Below are 11,963 nucleotides of genomic sequence, written 5' to 3'. Positions count from 1 at the left end.
CTCTCTTTCATTTAGTGCATACATAGGATATAGACTTACTTTATGTTATATTTTTCAACACTCCCCCCCAAGCTTAGAATGAGATTACAGATACAATATCCCAAGTGCACTTATGAAGTACTCAAACTTATATTTACCTAATGCTTTGGTAAAGATATCCACAACTTGGTCATTGGTTTTGATGTGTACCATGTCTATCTCTCCATCCATAACTTTCTCTCAAATGAAATGATAGTGCACTTCAATATGCTTTATTCTTGCATGATAGACTAGGTTCTTTTATCATAATACATGATAACTCCACCATCTATCTTAATCCCCATATCACATAGAAGTAGTCTCAGCCATGTCTACTCACATGCTGCCAATGCTACACCTCTATATTGTGCTTCTATACTAAACAAAGAAATAGTGGTTTGCTTTTTGTTGCTCTAACTCACCATGGCTAAACCAAATAAACATCTCTACTTCATGCCTAGTCTGCATATGTGTATCCAAACAATGTATGCTTGATCCCTTTGTCATAGAACAAGCCAAAGCTAATTGTCTTCTTTACATATCTCAAGACTCTTCTCATTGCATCCAAATGTGACTTGCATGGATTTTTCATAAATTGGCTTATCACTCCCATTGAGTAACTCAAGCCTAGTCTTGTTATGGTTAGATAGATCAAGAGACCAACCATCTTTCTAAACATAGTGATATCCTCAACATATTGCCCATCACCCACCATCTTTATGTTTTGATCTAATGGTGTATCTATTGGCTTACATGCTGTCATCCCATACTTCTCTAACATCTCCAATGAATATTATCTTTGCACTAACCAAATTCCATGTGTAGTGTCAATCACCAATTAGAAAGAACCTCAATAAACCAAGGTCCTTGATGATGTCAAATTCCTTATGTAGCCCATGCTTTACTTCAGAAATCTCTCTTTCAAGAGTACTTGTAATGATAAGATCATCAACATAGATGACTACAACCATCATTCCATCCTCTATGTGTCTAACATAAAGTGAATTATCAACTATGCTTTGCTAAAATCATTTGCTACATAAAAACCTACCAATCCTCTCACACTAAGCTGTAGGTGTTGCTTGCTTCAACCTATATAATGTCTTTTTTAGCTTACATACATAAATCGGATACTTGGGTGTATATAGCCTTTTTTCTTTTCCATATATACTTTCTCTTCCAATGTACCATTCAAGAAAGCATTCTTGACATCCATTTGATGTAATTTCCATTCATAAATTGAAGTTAAGGCAATCACTGATCTCACTATAGTTATCTTTGCCACTAGACTAAGTGCATCCTCATAGTCCAATCCATATGTATATGCATAACCCTTTGCAACCATCCTTGCTTTGTATCTTTCCAAAATGAGCCATTCGATTTCACTTGACTTTATAAACCCACCTGCAACATCCATTTGTTTTTTCACCATAAGGCAACTCAACTAAAAATGATATGTCTTGTTCTTGGTCAATGCATCTATTTTTTGATCCATGGCTTCCTTCAAATCTTTACTTCCAACTGCTTCTTCAAAGCAAGTAGTCTATATATGTTGCACATAATATACCATGTATGCATAATGCATCTTCATAAAGCCATTATATGCCAACCTATCAATTGGATGCCTCACCCTGTCCGATCTTCTCAATTGGGGTGCTTCTTACACGTGGTGGTATATACTTTCCTGCACTCTTTATTCTTGGAGTTCTAACATGTGGTATTCCAAACTCATCATCCATTGACTCAACTTTTGAACTTTCACCCATAGCCTTCTTTCTTTGTGCAATTTCTACCTTCTTTTGTGCACTCCTCAACTTGCCACTCCATGGGCTATAGTTCCCATTTCTTTCTTCATGGTATTGAGGTTTAGACATGTCCTCAATATGCTGATTTCTTTGACCATGTTTTGCTGACATTTTCATTCCATAACCATCAGCATCATTCCTCTAAAAAAACCAATCATCCTCTCTTGGTGCATGCGTCATACTGCCAAGTACATGCTGAATAGCAAAGAGACGATCTCTAGGTGATGAACCATCTAGAACCATAGCTAGCACCACTATATCGACTTGTATAGTGCCCAAACTAGGTCCTTCCTTGACCTCTAGGCATAGCATTCTTCTTATAATAACACTTCCTCTCAAAGTGACCAGACTACTCACAACAATGACATGCACCATCTCTCTATGGACTAGAATGCCCTCTACCTCTAGAGTAGGATCTCCCCCTGCCTCTAGGCATAAAATCACCATGTCCAAAAGAGTTATGGACATGTGCAAAGCTATCTACATGACCATATGAAGATTCTCTAGCTCTAGATGAGCTACCATGACATCTTGAATGATAAAATACATTATCTTAACCTGTGTTTTTCTCATTGCTAGTTGCATTAAGGCCCAATTTAATTTCTTCTATAAAGCAACAAAGTAACTAACTCCTCAAAGTCAAGTATAGATGTGCCTCTCATAGAAATGGAGGTGTCAAGGGACTTTTATGTAGGTCCAAGTACATTCAAAGTAATAAATACCAAATCATCATTATCTGTTGGTGCATTGCTCGAAGCAAGATCCTCTATAACCTGCCTTATCTCTGCCACATAGTCACTAATACTTTGATTCCCATGCCATGCACCATGCAATCTCTACTCTTTAGCTATGTCTTCCTTGCCTTTGTGCAAGTGCCATACATTTTCTCAATGATCTCCCAAACATCTTTCCATGTACCAGCATTCCTAATGTATGGAATCAAAGTCTCTAAAATACATATAGATATTTAGTGCAATACCTTTTTATTTTTACATGTCTAGTCCTTATATATCTTTCTTTATTCCTCCATCAACTCATCAAGAATTTTAGGTTTTGCATCTTTATCTATAATGAGGTTCCATAGGCCTCTCCCCACCCATTAGAAAATTCTCCATGTGGTAGAACCATACATTGTACTTGTCCTTAATCCATTTTTCATTCACAAATTGAGTAATCTCTATGTGGTTTCTAATATTATAATACTTGCGATTTTAGAAAAACTAGTAGTATGCAATGTGCCAAAGCACTATCCAAGCACGTGAACAAGTTCGAGCATTAACCACTCAAAACTAAGATCAAAATGCATTAAACATGCTCAAGAAAATATACATAAACTGAGTTTCACTGCTTTGGCTATCATATTATCACGTAAATCCATACATGATGCCCATATGTCAAACATCAATAGTCCAGCAAGAAGTAGTGAAAATGAGGCTCAAATGATGCTTTACAAACCAAAAAGCATCAAAGTATGGGTCTAAATTTGACAAATTTTCTCAATTTTCTATCTATACTTTTTTGTGCCAAAATGAAGTTCTACACAAGCTCAATACAAATAATTTTCTTAAAAAATTTCAATAATTTTTGCCCTTCAAATTGACACCCAAAAATGGCATAGAAATCGACCTTTTGACCTTGAAAGAAGTAGTTCTTCTAATTGCAGTGTGAACACAAAACTTATGAATTGGTTCAATCCAAATCAGTTCAATCCAACTCAGTGTGAAAGTGGCTCAAAAAATAACTAGATCAGTCTCTAATGTGAATATCCAAGGTGGTCCCTCCATAAGTCTTTCTAATGAAAGCTTTTAGCAATCCTATTATAGGTTTGAAATATTGCTAAGTGACTAGCTGTTGTCAAAGAGTGCATTTCCTCCATGATCTTCTACTTGAATGGGAAAGTGTAAGGAATAGCAATCTTGCCATGAAACCATATGAGACTATTCTTGAGTTGAAAATGGAAAATTTCCTCCATCATAACCTTGCTATAATTTTTGAACAAGATGTTTAAATTCTTCATCTAAAAGGTAAGGCTCATGTAATTCTTCAATCCAATCATGATGAAGATTGGTCATATAAGATACTCTATAAGTCTAGATTCTTGTTAATGAATCAGCTAAAATGTTGTCTCTGCCCCTAGTATGGCTAATGTCAAAGTCATAGTTTTGGAGAGTGGCCATCCATCTTCTTTGCTTTGGAGTAAGATTGGATTGGATAAGGAAGTATTTGAGCACCCTATGGTCACTCTTTACTTGAAATTGGTTGCCATTATCACAGTGGTCCCATTTCTTAATAGCATGCAAGATAGCCAATGTCTCCTAGACATATACCTTCATTTCCATCTCTCTGTCACTAGACTTGTGACTTTCAAAAGCTATGACACCATGCCCTTGAAGTAGGACAACACTAATACCCTGTCAACTAGCATCACACTGAATAGTACATTCATTTGAGAAATCAAGGTATAATAGAATAGGGGCTAAAGTGAGCAACTCCTTCAACTAATTGAAGCTACGATCAATAATGGAGTCCCAAAAGGATGCTTCCTTTTTTAGTCTATTTGTCACAATGGTGCTACAATAGTCGCAAGTGCTTGATGAATCTTTGATAGAAAGAGGATAAACCTAGGAATCCATGAAGGTCAATGGTATTCATGGGTGTTGGCCAATCTCGAATACCCTATACTTTCTTTGGGTTAGCCTTAGTCCCCTCTTCACATATAATGTGTCCCAAGTACTCTATTACTTTAGTTTGAATGAAAGTACATTTTGTCTCTTTGGCAAAAAGTTTACAATATCTCAATACATCAAATATCTTTCTCATGTGGGATAAATTGCTCTCTAATGATTTACTATAAATAAGAATATCATCAAATAAGATTGACACAAATTTGAAAAGAAAGAGCTAAAGTATCTTGTTCATAAGACTTTGAAAAGTGGCTAGAGTATTCGTCAAGCCAAATGGCATCACAAGAAAGTGGCAAAGCCCTTTGTCAATTCTAAAAGTAGTCTTTATCTCATCACCCACTCTCATCCTGATCTAATGATAACATGACCTCAAGTCTATCTTTGTGAAGTATTTAGTCCCCTTAAGCTCATCCAAGAGATCATCAACCCATGGGATATGATACTTATTCTTGATGGTAATCTTACTCAACCATATAACATCTTTCTTCTAAACCAATAACAGTAGAGAACCATATGGAGAAGAACTTGCTTCAACCAATCACATCCTAGAACAACATTAATAGGGCCCATTTTTAGTGCAATCAAGTCCACCAACACTTCATAATTTCAACAAGGCATAGGTGAACATGTGAGCACATTTGAGTAATAATTTCCTCATCCCCAATGGCTATTTGTACCTTCATTGGATGGTGTAATTCTATGGGTAGATGCTCTAATTGATCCATGGTTGATTTATTGATGAAACTATGGGTACTGCCATTGCCTACTAAAATAAAGACATTTTTCCATGGATGCTTGCTTAGACTCCTGGAACGAGTCCGTGCATCCTTAGAGATATAACCAAGTGAGTGGTAGCAATATGTGACTCAATCCTACCTGAATCAAAACATACATATCCATGGGGACCAAAAGGAAAACCATCCAAAGGGTCATATAACAACTCATGATTAAAGTTCTCTTCATAATCTTCATTATTAGCATGCATGACAACATACGATCCTCGACTTCTTTTTCCACATCCTCATAAGAACAATCATATTATAATTTTTGGCCTTTGAATTCTTGTAAGCATACTTTGAAGCATGATCAATTGAATAATTTTTCCCACACTTAAAAAAGTTAATTTTTCTCCTTAAAGAGGTCTATGGGGATGAATTTTTGTGCACCTTGAGCTATAAAATTCTTTGACCTATTTTAACTTGTTTATTGCCTAGTTTAGGGATGTTTATTGGTTTGATGTTGCATGGTGACCCTGATGTATTAAACATAAGGTAAGTAGGCACTCTAGGGCTGCTATTGGATACATTATTATCATTCTAATCCCTCCATATTATCCTTACCTCATAGCAATCCTTGGTTATCTATAAGATGGTTGAAATAATGGCTCTCTTTAATACTTTCTTGAACACCTTTTAGCTAGCTCGATAGCTTTGAATATACTGGTAGGAGATCGGGCCATTACATCAACATAATAATCAGGATTTAACCCATACATATACTTATGTAGCTTGGCATCATCACTAATGCTTTCCATGTACATGCTAAGATTAGGAAATTGATTTGTATACTCCCGTATGATAAGTCCAGGCTGGTTTATGCTACACTATCTTCGAGTAAGCCTTTCCTTTTTAATTAGGGAGACAAAAACTTGTGCCAAGAGTGCCTTGAACTCATCCTAAGTGTCTAAAGTTGATTTTTTTTCTTCATATAGCACCACCATTTTGTGTGAATCTAAATGCAAAGTGAAAAATTGAATCTTTTGATCATCTATCCTTGAGATAATATCAAAGTAATGTTGGGGGTAAAGGCACCTCTGCTTATGCCATCCTGCATTTATTGCACACATTGTGACTTCAAACTTATAATATGCCACAAGTGTGGTAGGCGATCATCATTATTAATTTATTCTTTATTCTTTAAGTGACTATTGAATAAGGAAAGGCTAGTTGGTTACACATTGTGACTATTGGAGTTCTTGCATATGGTGTCTCTCTCTCTTTCTCTCACACTCTTACTCTATCGACCATAGCTCTTGGTTTGGTTTTGCTTCTACTTGTATGCTCTCACTCAGGATTCACCTTTCAAAACTGGTATTAGAGTAGGCATTTGAGGAGCTTCATCCACCATTTGCTTTAGCCTGTGAAGAAGCTTCAGCTCAATGTTTCATGGCATTCATTGTTTCTTCCTCTTGAGGCATGCATTGAGTCTTTCCTTCTCTTGGCTTGTTCTAACTTGCTCTCCACTTTTCAAGGAGATTCCTAGGGCTTAGTTGAGCCTTATTGAGTGCTCAATGAGCTAAGAAGCAACCATTCTATCCATTTTTGAGTGGATATGGAGCATGTTGCAAAATTCATGGACAACTATGGCAACGTGACAACACTTTAATATTTTGGCTGTAACTTTTGTATACAATCTTAGGTTCATGTGTTCTATAGCTAAAACAAAGAATGCGACAAGAGCTACAGATTTGAGGATTTATGATTTACTAACACTTTGAATTTATGATAGTCTTTGGTACCAATGGTCTATGCTTAGTCATTGCTAGTTGCATTCTTTGTATCCCAATTGCTACTTGGATATACTTGGCAGTGGGAGCTTTCTTTTTTGGCTATTTTTTCACAATTGGATTGATATATACTCTTGTCTTTATTTTAGCATTGTTGTAATCATAGTTTTAGCATTGGCTTGAAGAGCACACCTTGCACATTGGTAGTTTATTGCTCGCAATTAGTGGATAGCTTTATACTTTGGTATTCTCTCTTTTTTTTGCACTTATTTTGGCCGAGTTTTGAGGGTTGATTTGCAGTAATGTCCAACTCTTAGATTTTTCATTTATATAATATCATTACGGGGGCTAGTTCTTTGAATGATAATGCTATTTTCAATATTGAAAAGCTTGATGGCAAAAATTTCACCTATTGGAAGACACATATATGGTAGGCATTGGTTCAAAAGAAGTAGATTAGGCTATTGAAAATGAAGAGTGTAAAGCCTGAAGGCATGGATCAGGATGATTGGGATGAGTTGGATTAGTTACGAATATGCACCCTTATAGTGTCATTGTCTAAGTAGCTTTACTTCAATATTATTATACCTAAGGATAATACGTGACACTTATGGGAAAATATATGAAATCTTTACAACAAGCAAAGTCTTGCATCACACATGTATTCATGAAACAACTTATGGACCTTGGCACTCAAAGAAAGGGACTAGTGTGCCCTTGTATTTGAATGAATTTCATTCAATTATTGGCTATATGACTTTGGAGGGTATCGGGTTTAAGGATACCCTACCTCCCTTGTTCTTGCTTGTGATACTTCTCGAGTTATGGGACACTTTTTGTACAACTATGTGCGCTAATATGCCTAAGGATGGCTTGAACTCTGAGATATTAAGCTATTTGACTCATAGAGAAGATAAACAAAAAAAAATTGGATGCAACCCTACTTCTCATACATTGATTGTTAGGGGAAGGCATGATGGTAAGAGTGGTAATAGCCACCATGGTAGACATTCACAGAGTCTTAGTCTCGCAAGTAGTCTCATAGTAAGTCGTAAGTTCTCTCTAATATGTCATTATTCTGGAAAGCGGGGTCATATTCAGCCATAGTGTCATAAGATGTGCAATGATAAGCACAAAAAGAAAGGCAAGGGCAAAGTGCAAGAAAAGTTTGATGATTGTATCATTGTCCCTAGTTAGTCCAATATAAAGATTAAAGAGATAAATGTAGTGTAGACCAAGTCAGATGATGAGTACATCTTAGCGGTTTCCTCTATTGATGCTTGTTAGTTGACTGATGCTTCATTTATATATTCTAAATTTTAGCTACTTGATCCAAGGGTTTCCTTTCATGTTACCTTGCACAGGATTTTTTGCCATGTACCCAAGGATAAATGCAATAAGTTGGATCCTACGTCAGTGGAATTCATCTTTCTTGGTTATGAAACTACTTGTGAAATGGGATATTTTCTATGGGATCTAATGGCTCGAAAGGTTATCTACAACCATTATTTTGTTTTCCGTAAAAAAGGAGAAAATGCATAAGTAGCATGAGCAGGTAGTTGAGGTATGTAGGGTGATCTTTCAAAAGGAGCCTCCTGTTACCATAAAACCAACTAGATAGCCTATAGTTGATATTCAAGTGGCCCATGATCATGATGTTGAACAAGATGTATAGGCTCCAAAGTCCTTTTTGAGATGGGGACTACTAGAGATACATTAACTTTATGGATTTGCACCCTCCATGGACTCTGTTATGGTGATAGATTTTAGTAAGCCCCTTATTAGGGGGCCATGTGGAGAGGTGACACACTCTTGGGAGAGGGCCATGTAGTTTGAGTTTGATTAACCATACATAGAATTTGGTTCCTTTGCCTAGTGGGAAACATACATTGCCATATAAGTGGATATACAAGTTGAAGAGTAACCTTGGATGTCCCAAGCCAATACATAAGGCTAGATAGGTTGCTAATAGTTTTAAGCAAGAGTGTGGTATTGAGTTTGATGAAGTATTTTCTCTTGTAGTCAAGATGACTATCTAATGGTTGGTTTTAACCTTGGTTGCATAGTTAGATATGCACCTTTATCAAATGGATGTGAAAACAACTTTTCTACATAGGGACTTGCATGAGGATATATATATGTAGTAGCCTAAGCACTTTATGGAAAAGGATGGGGAACACCTAGTATGCAAGTTAAGAAAAAGTCTTTATGGTCTTAAATAGGCATCTGGGGAATGGTATCATAAGTTTGATACTTTCATGCATTCATAGGGATATACTTGTAGTGATATGGATATTTGTTTATACTCGAAGAAGAAGGTCTATGATGGTAGCCTTGTTATCTCGATACTATATGTCAATGATATGTTGATTGCTTGTGGGAGAGCTCATGAAGAGTTGGATGCTTTGAAGATTCAACTCAAGAAGAGCATTGAGATGAAGGACATGGGGCCAGTCTCACATATTCTTGATGTGCACATCATATGTGATCACTCTAATGGACTCCCCTTTATCTGTCATAGCAAATGCACACACATAAGGTGCTTGAGTAATTCCATGTGCATGATGTTATGTCAATTGGCTATCCTTTACCTTCCCATATGAAGGTCAGTTAAGCCGACTGTCCCTATTCAGATAAGTAGAAGTCTGAGGTGGCCAAGATCCCTTATGCATCCATAGTGGATAGTTTGATGTATATCATGAAAACCACTTGCCTTGACATAGCATTTGTAGTGGGAATTGTGGTATACTATGTGGCTACACCTAGCCGACAACATTGAAATATCATGAAGGGTATCTTGTGGTACATGAAGTGTACATAAACGGCACTATACATATGTGCATCTGCTATAATGTGGCCAAGATACTACAATTGTGGGTTACATTGACTCTGATTATATAAGACATGTAGATAGTAGGAAGTACATTTTTGGTATGTCTCGACCTTTCCTAGAGGTATTATTTCTTAGATTTTCAAGGTATAGAAATGCATGGCCATATCTATCATTGAGATAGAGTATATTGCAGATATTAAGGCTTGTAAAAGAAGGCCCTATGGTCATAGGTTGTTTGGTGGCGACCTTAGTATTATTTTTACTCCTACATTGCATTTGGATTCTATGAGTGCTATTCAGTTGGCCAATAAATTGGCCTTCCATATGAAGACAAAGCACATTGAGGTACACCATTAGTTCATCAAGGAGATGGTAGAGGACAAGTTTGTTGAGCTTGTCAAGATCTTGAATAATTTGAATCTTTTCATCTCATCCCTCTAAATGCAAAGTGGAAAATTGAATCTTTTAATAATCAGTCCTTGAGAAAATGTCAAAGTAATGTTGGGGATAAAGGCACATGTGCCTATGGTACCTGTCACATGGTCACTTTATTCTTTATTCTTTCAGTGACTATTGAATAAAGAAAGGTTAGTTAGTCACACATTGTGACTGTTGGAGTTCCTATATATGGTGTCTCTCTCTCTTGCACTCTTGCTCCATATCTTCCATTGCTCTTGCTTTGGTCTTGCTTATACTTGTATGCTTCCACTTAGGGTCTATCTTTCAATTAGTATTAGAGTGGGAATTCAAGGAGCTTCATGGATCATTCTCTTCAGTCTGTGAAGAAGCTTTAGCTCAAGGTTTCATGGCAACCATTATTTCTTTCTCTTAAGGTATGCATTGAATCTTTCCTTCTCTTGGCTTGTTCTAGCTTGCTCCCTACTTGTTAAAGATTCATAGGGCTTAATTGTTCCTTGCTGAGTGCTCATTGAGTTGCGAAGCAACATTCTATCTATTTTTGAGTGGATATAGAGCATGCTATAAAAGTCGTGGACAACTATGGTAGCTTGACAACACTTTTATATTTTGGCCATAACTTTTGTATACAATATTTGATTCATGTGTTCTATAACTAAAACAAAGAGTGGACAAGAGCTACAGATCTGAGGATATATGATTTACTAACACTTTGAGTTTATGATAGTCCTTGGTACTAGTGGTCTATGCTTAGTCATTGCTAGTTGTATCCTTTGTATCCCAATTGCTACTTGGATATCCCTAGTAATGGGAGCTTGCTTTTTTGGCTATTTTTCCATGATTGGATTGATATATACTACTATCTTTATTTTAGCATTATTGTAATTACATTTTTCAATATTTTCTTGGAGAGCATACATTGAACTTTTACATTCTATTGCTTGCAATTGGTGGATAGCTCTATATTTTGGTATTCCCTCTTGTTTTGCCCTTGTTTTACTCGAGTTCTGAGGGTTGATTTACACTCATTTATAGCAATCCATCATCTTGGACTTTGCATTGGTATACTATCATTATTGTCAGTTCTTTGAATGATAGTACTATTTTTAATATTGAAAAGCTTAATAGCACAAATTTCACCTATTGGAAGATGCATATATGGTAGGTATTGGTTCAAAAGAAGTAGGTTAGGCTATTGAAAACCAAGAGTGTAAAGCTTAAAGGCATGAATTAGGATGATGGGGATGAGTTGGATTGGTTATGTACATCCATCCTTATAGTGTCATTATCCAAAAAAATTTACTTTAATGTTTTTTTACCTGAGGATAATGCTTGGCACTTATGGAAAAAGATATGCAATATTTATGACAAGCAAAGTCCCGCATCATAGAAGTATTGGTTGAAATGGCTTATGGAACTTGGTACAAAGGAAGGGACTAGTATGTCCTTGCATTTAAATGAATTTCATTTAATTTTTGGTAGTTGACTTCGTAGGGCATTGAGTTTTACTCCCTTGTTCTTGCTTGTGACATTTCCTGAGTCACAGGATACTTTTTGTACAATCGTGTGTGATAATATACCTAAGGATGCTTTGGACTCTGGAATACTGAGGCTACTTTACTCATAGAGAAGACAAACAAAAAAGAATGTGGATGTAGCCATACTTCTCATGCATTAATTGTTAGGGGTAGACATGATGG

This window comes from Lygodium microphyllum, unplaced genomic scaffold (genome assembly GCF_053477565.2).
Source record: "Lygodium microphyllum isolate KBCC unplaced genomic scaffold, Lygodium_microphyllum_v1.1.10 scaffold_54, whole genome shotgun sequence".
NCBI lineage: Eukaryota > Viridiplantae > Streptophyta > Polypodiopsida > Schizaeales > Lygodiaceae > Lygodium > Lygodium microphyllum.
The sequence above is the reverse complement of the archived record's forward strand: the minus strand, read 5'-3'. Positions refer to the sequence as shown.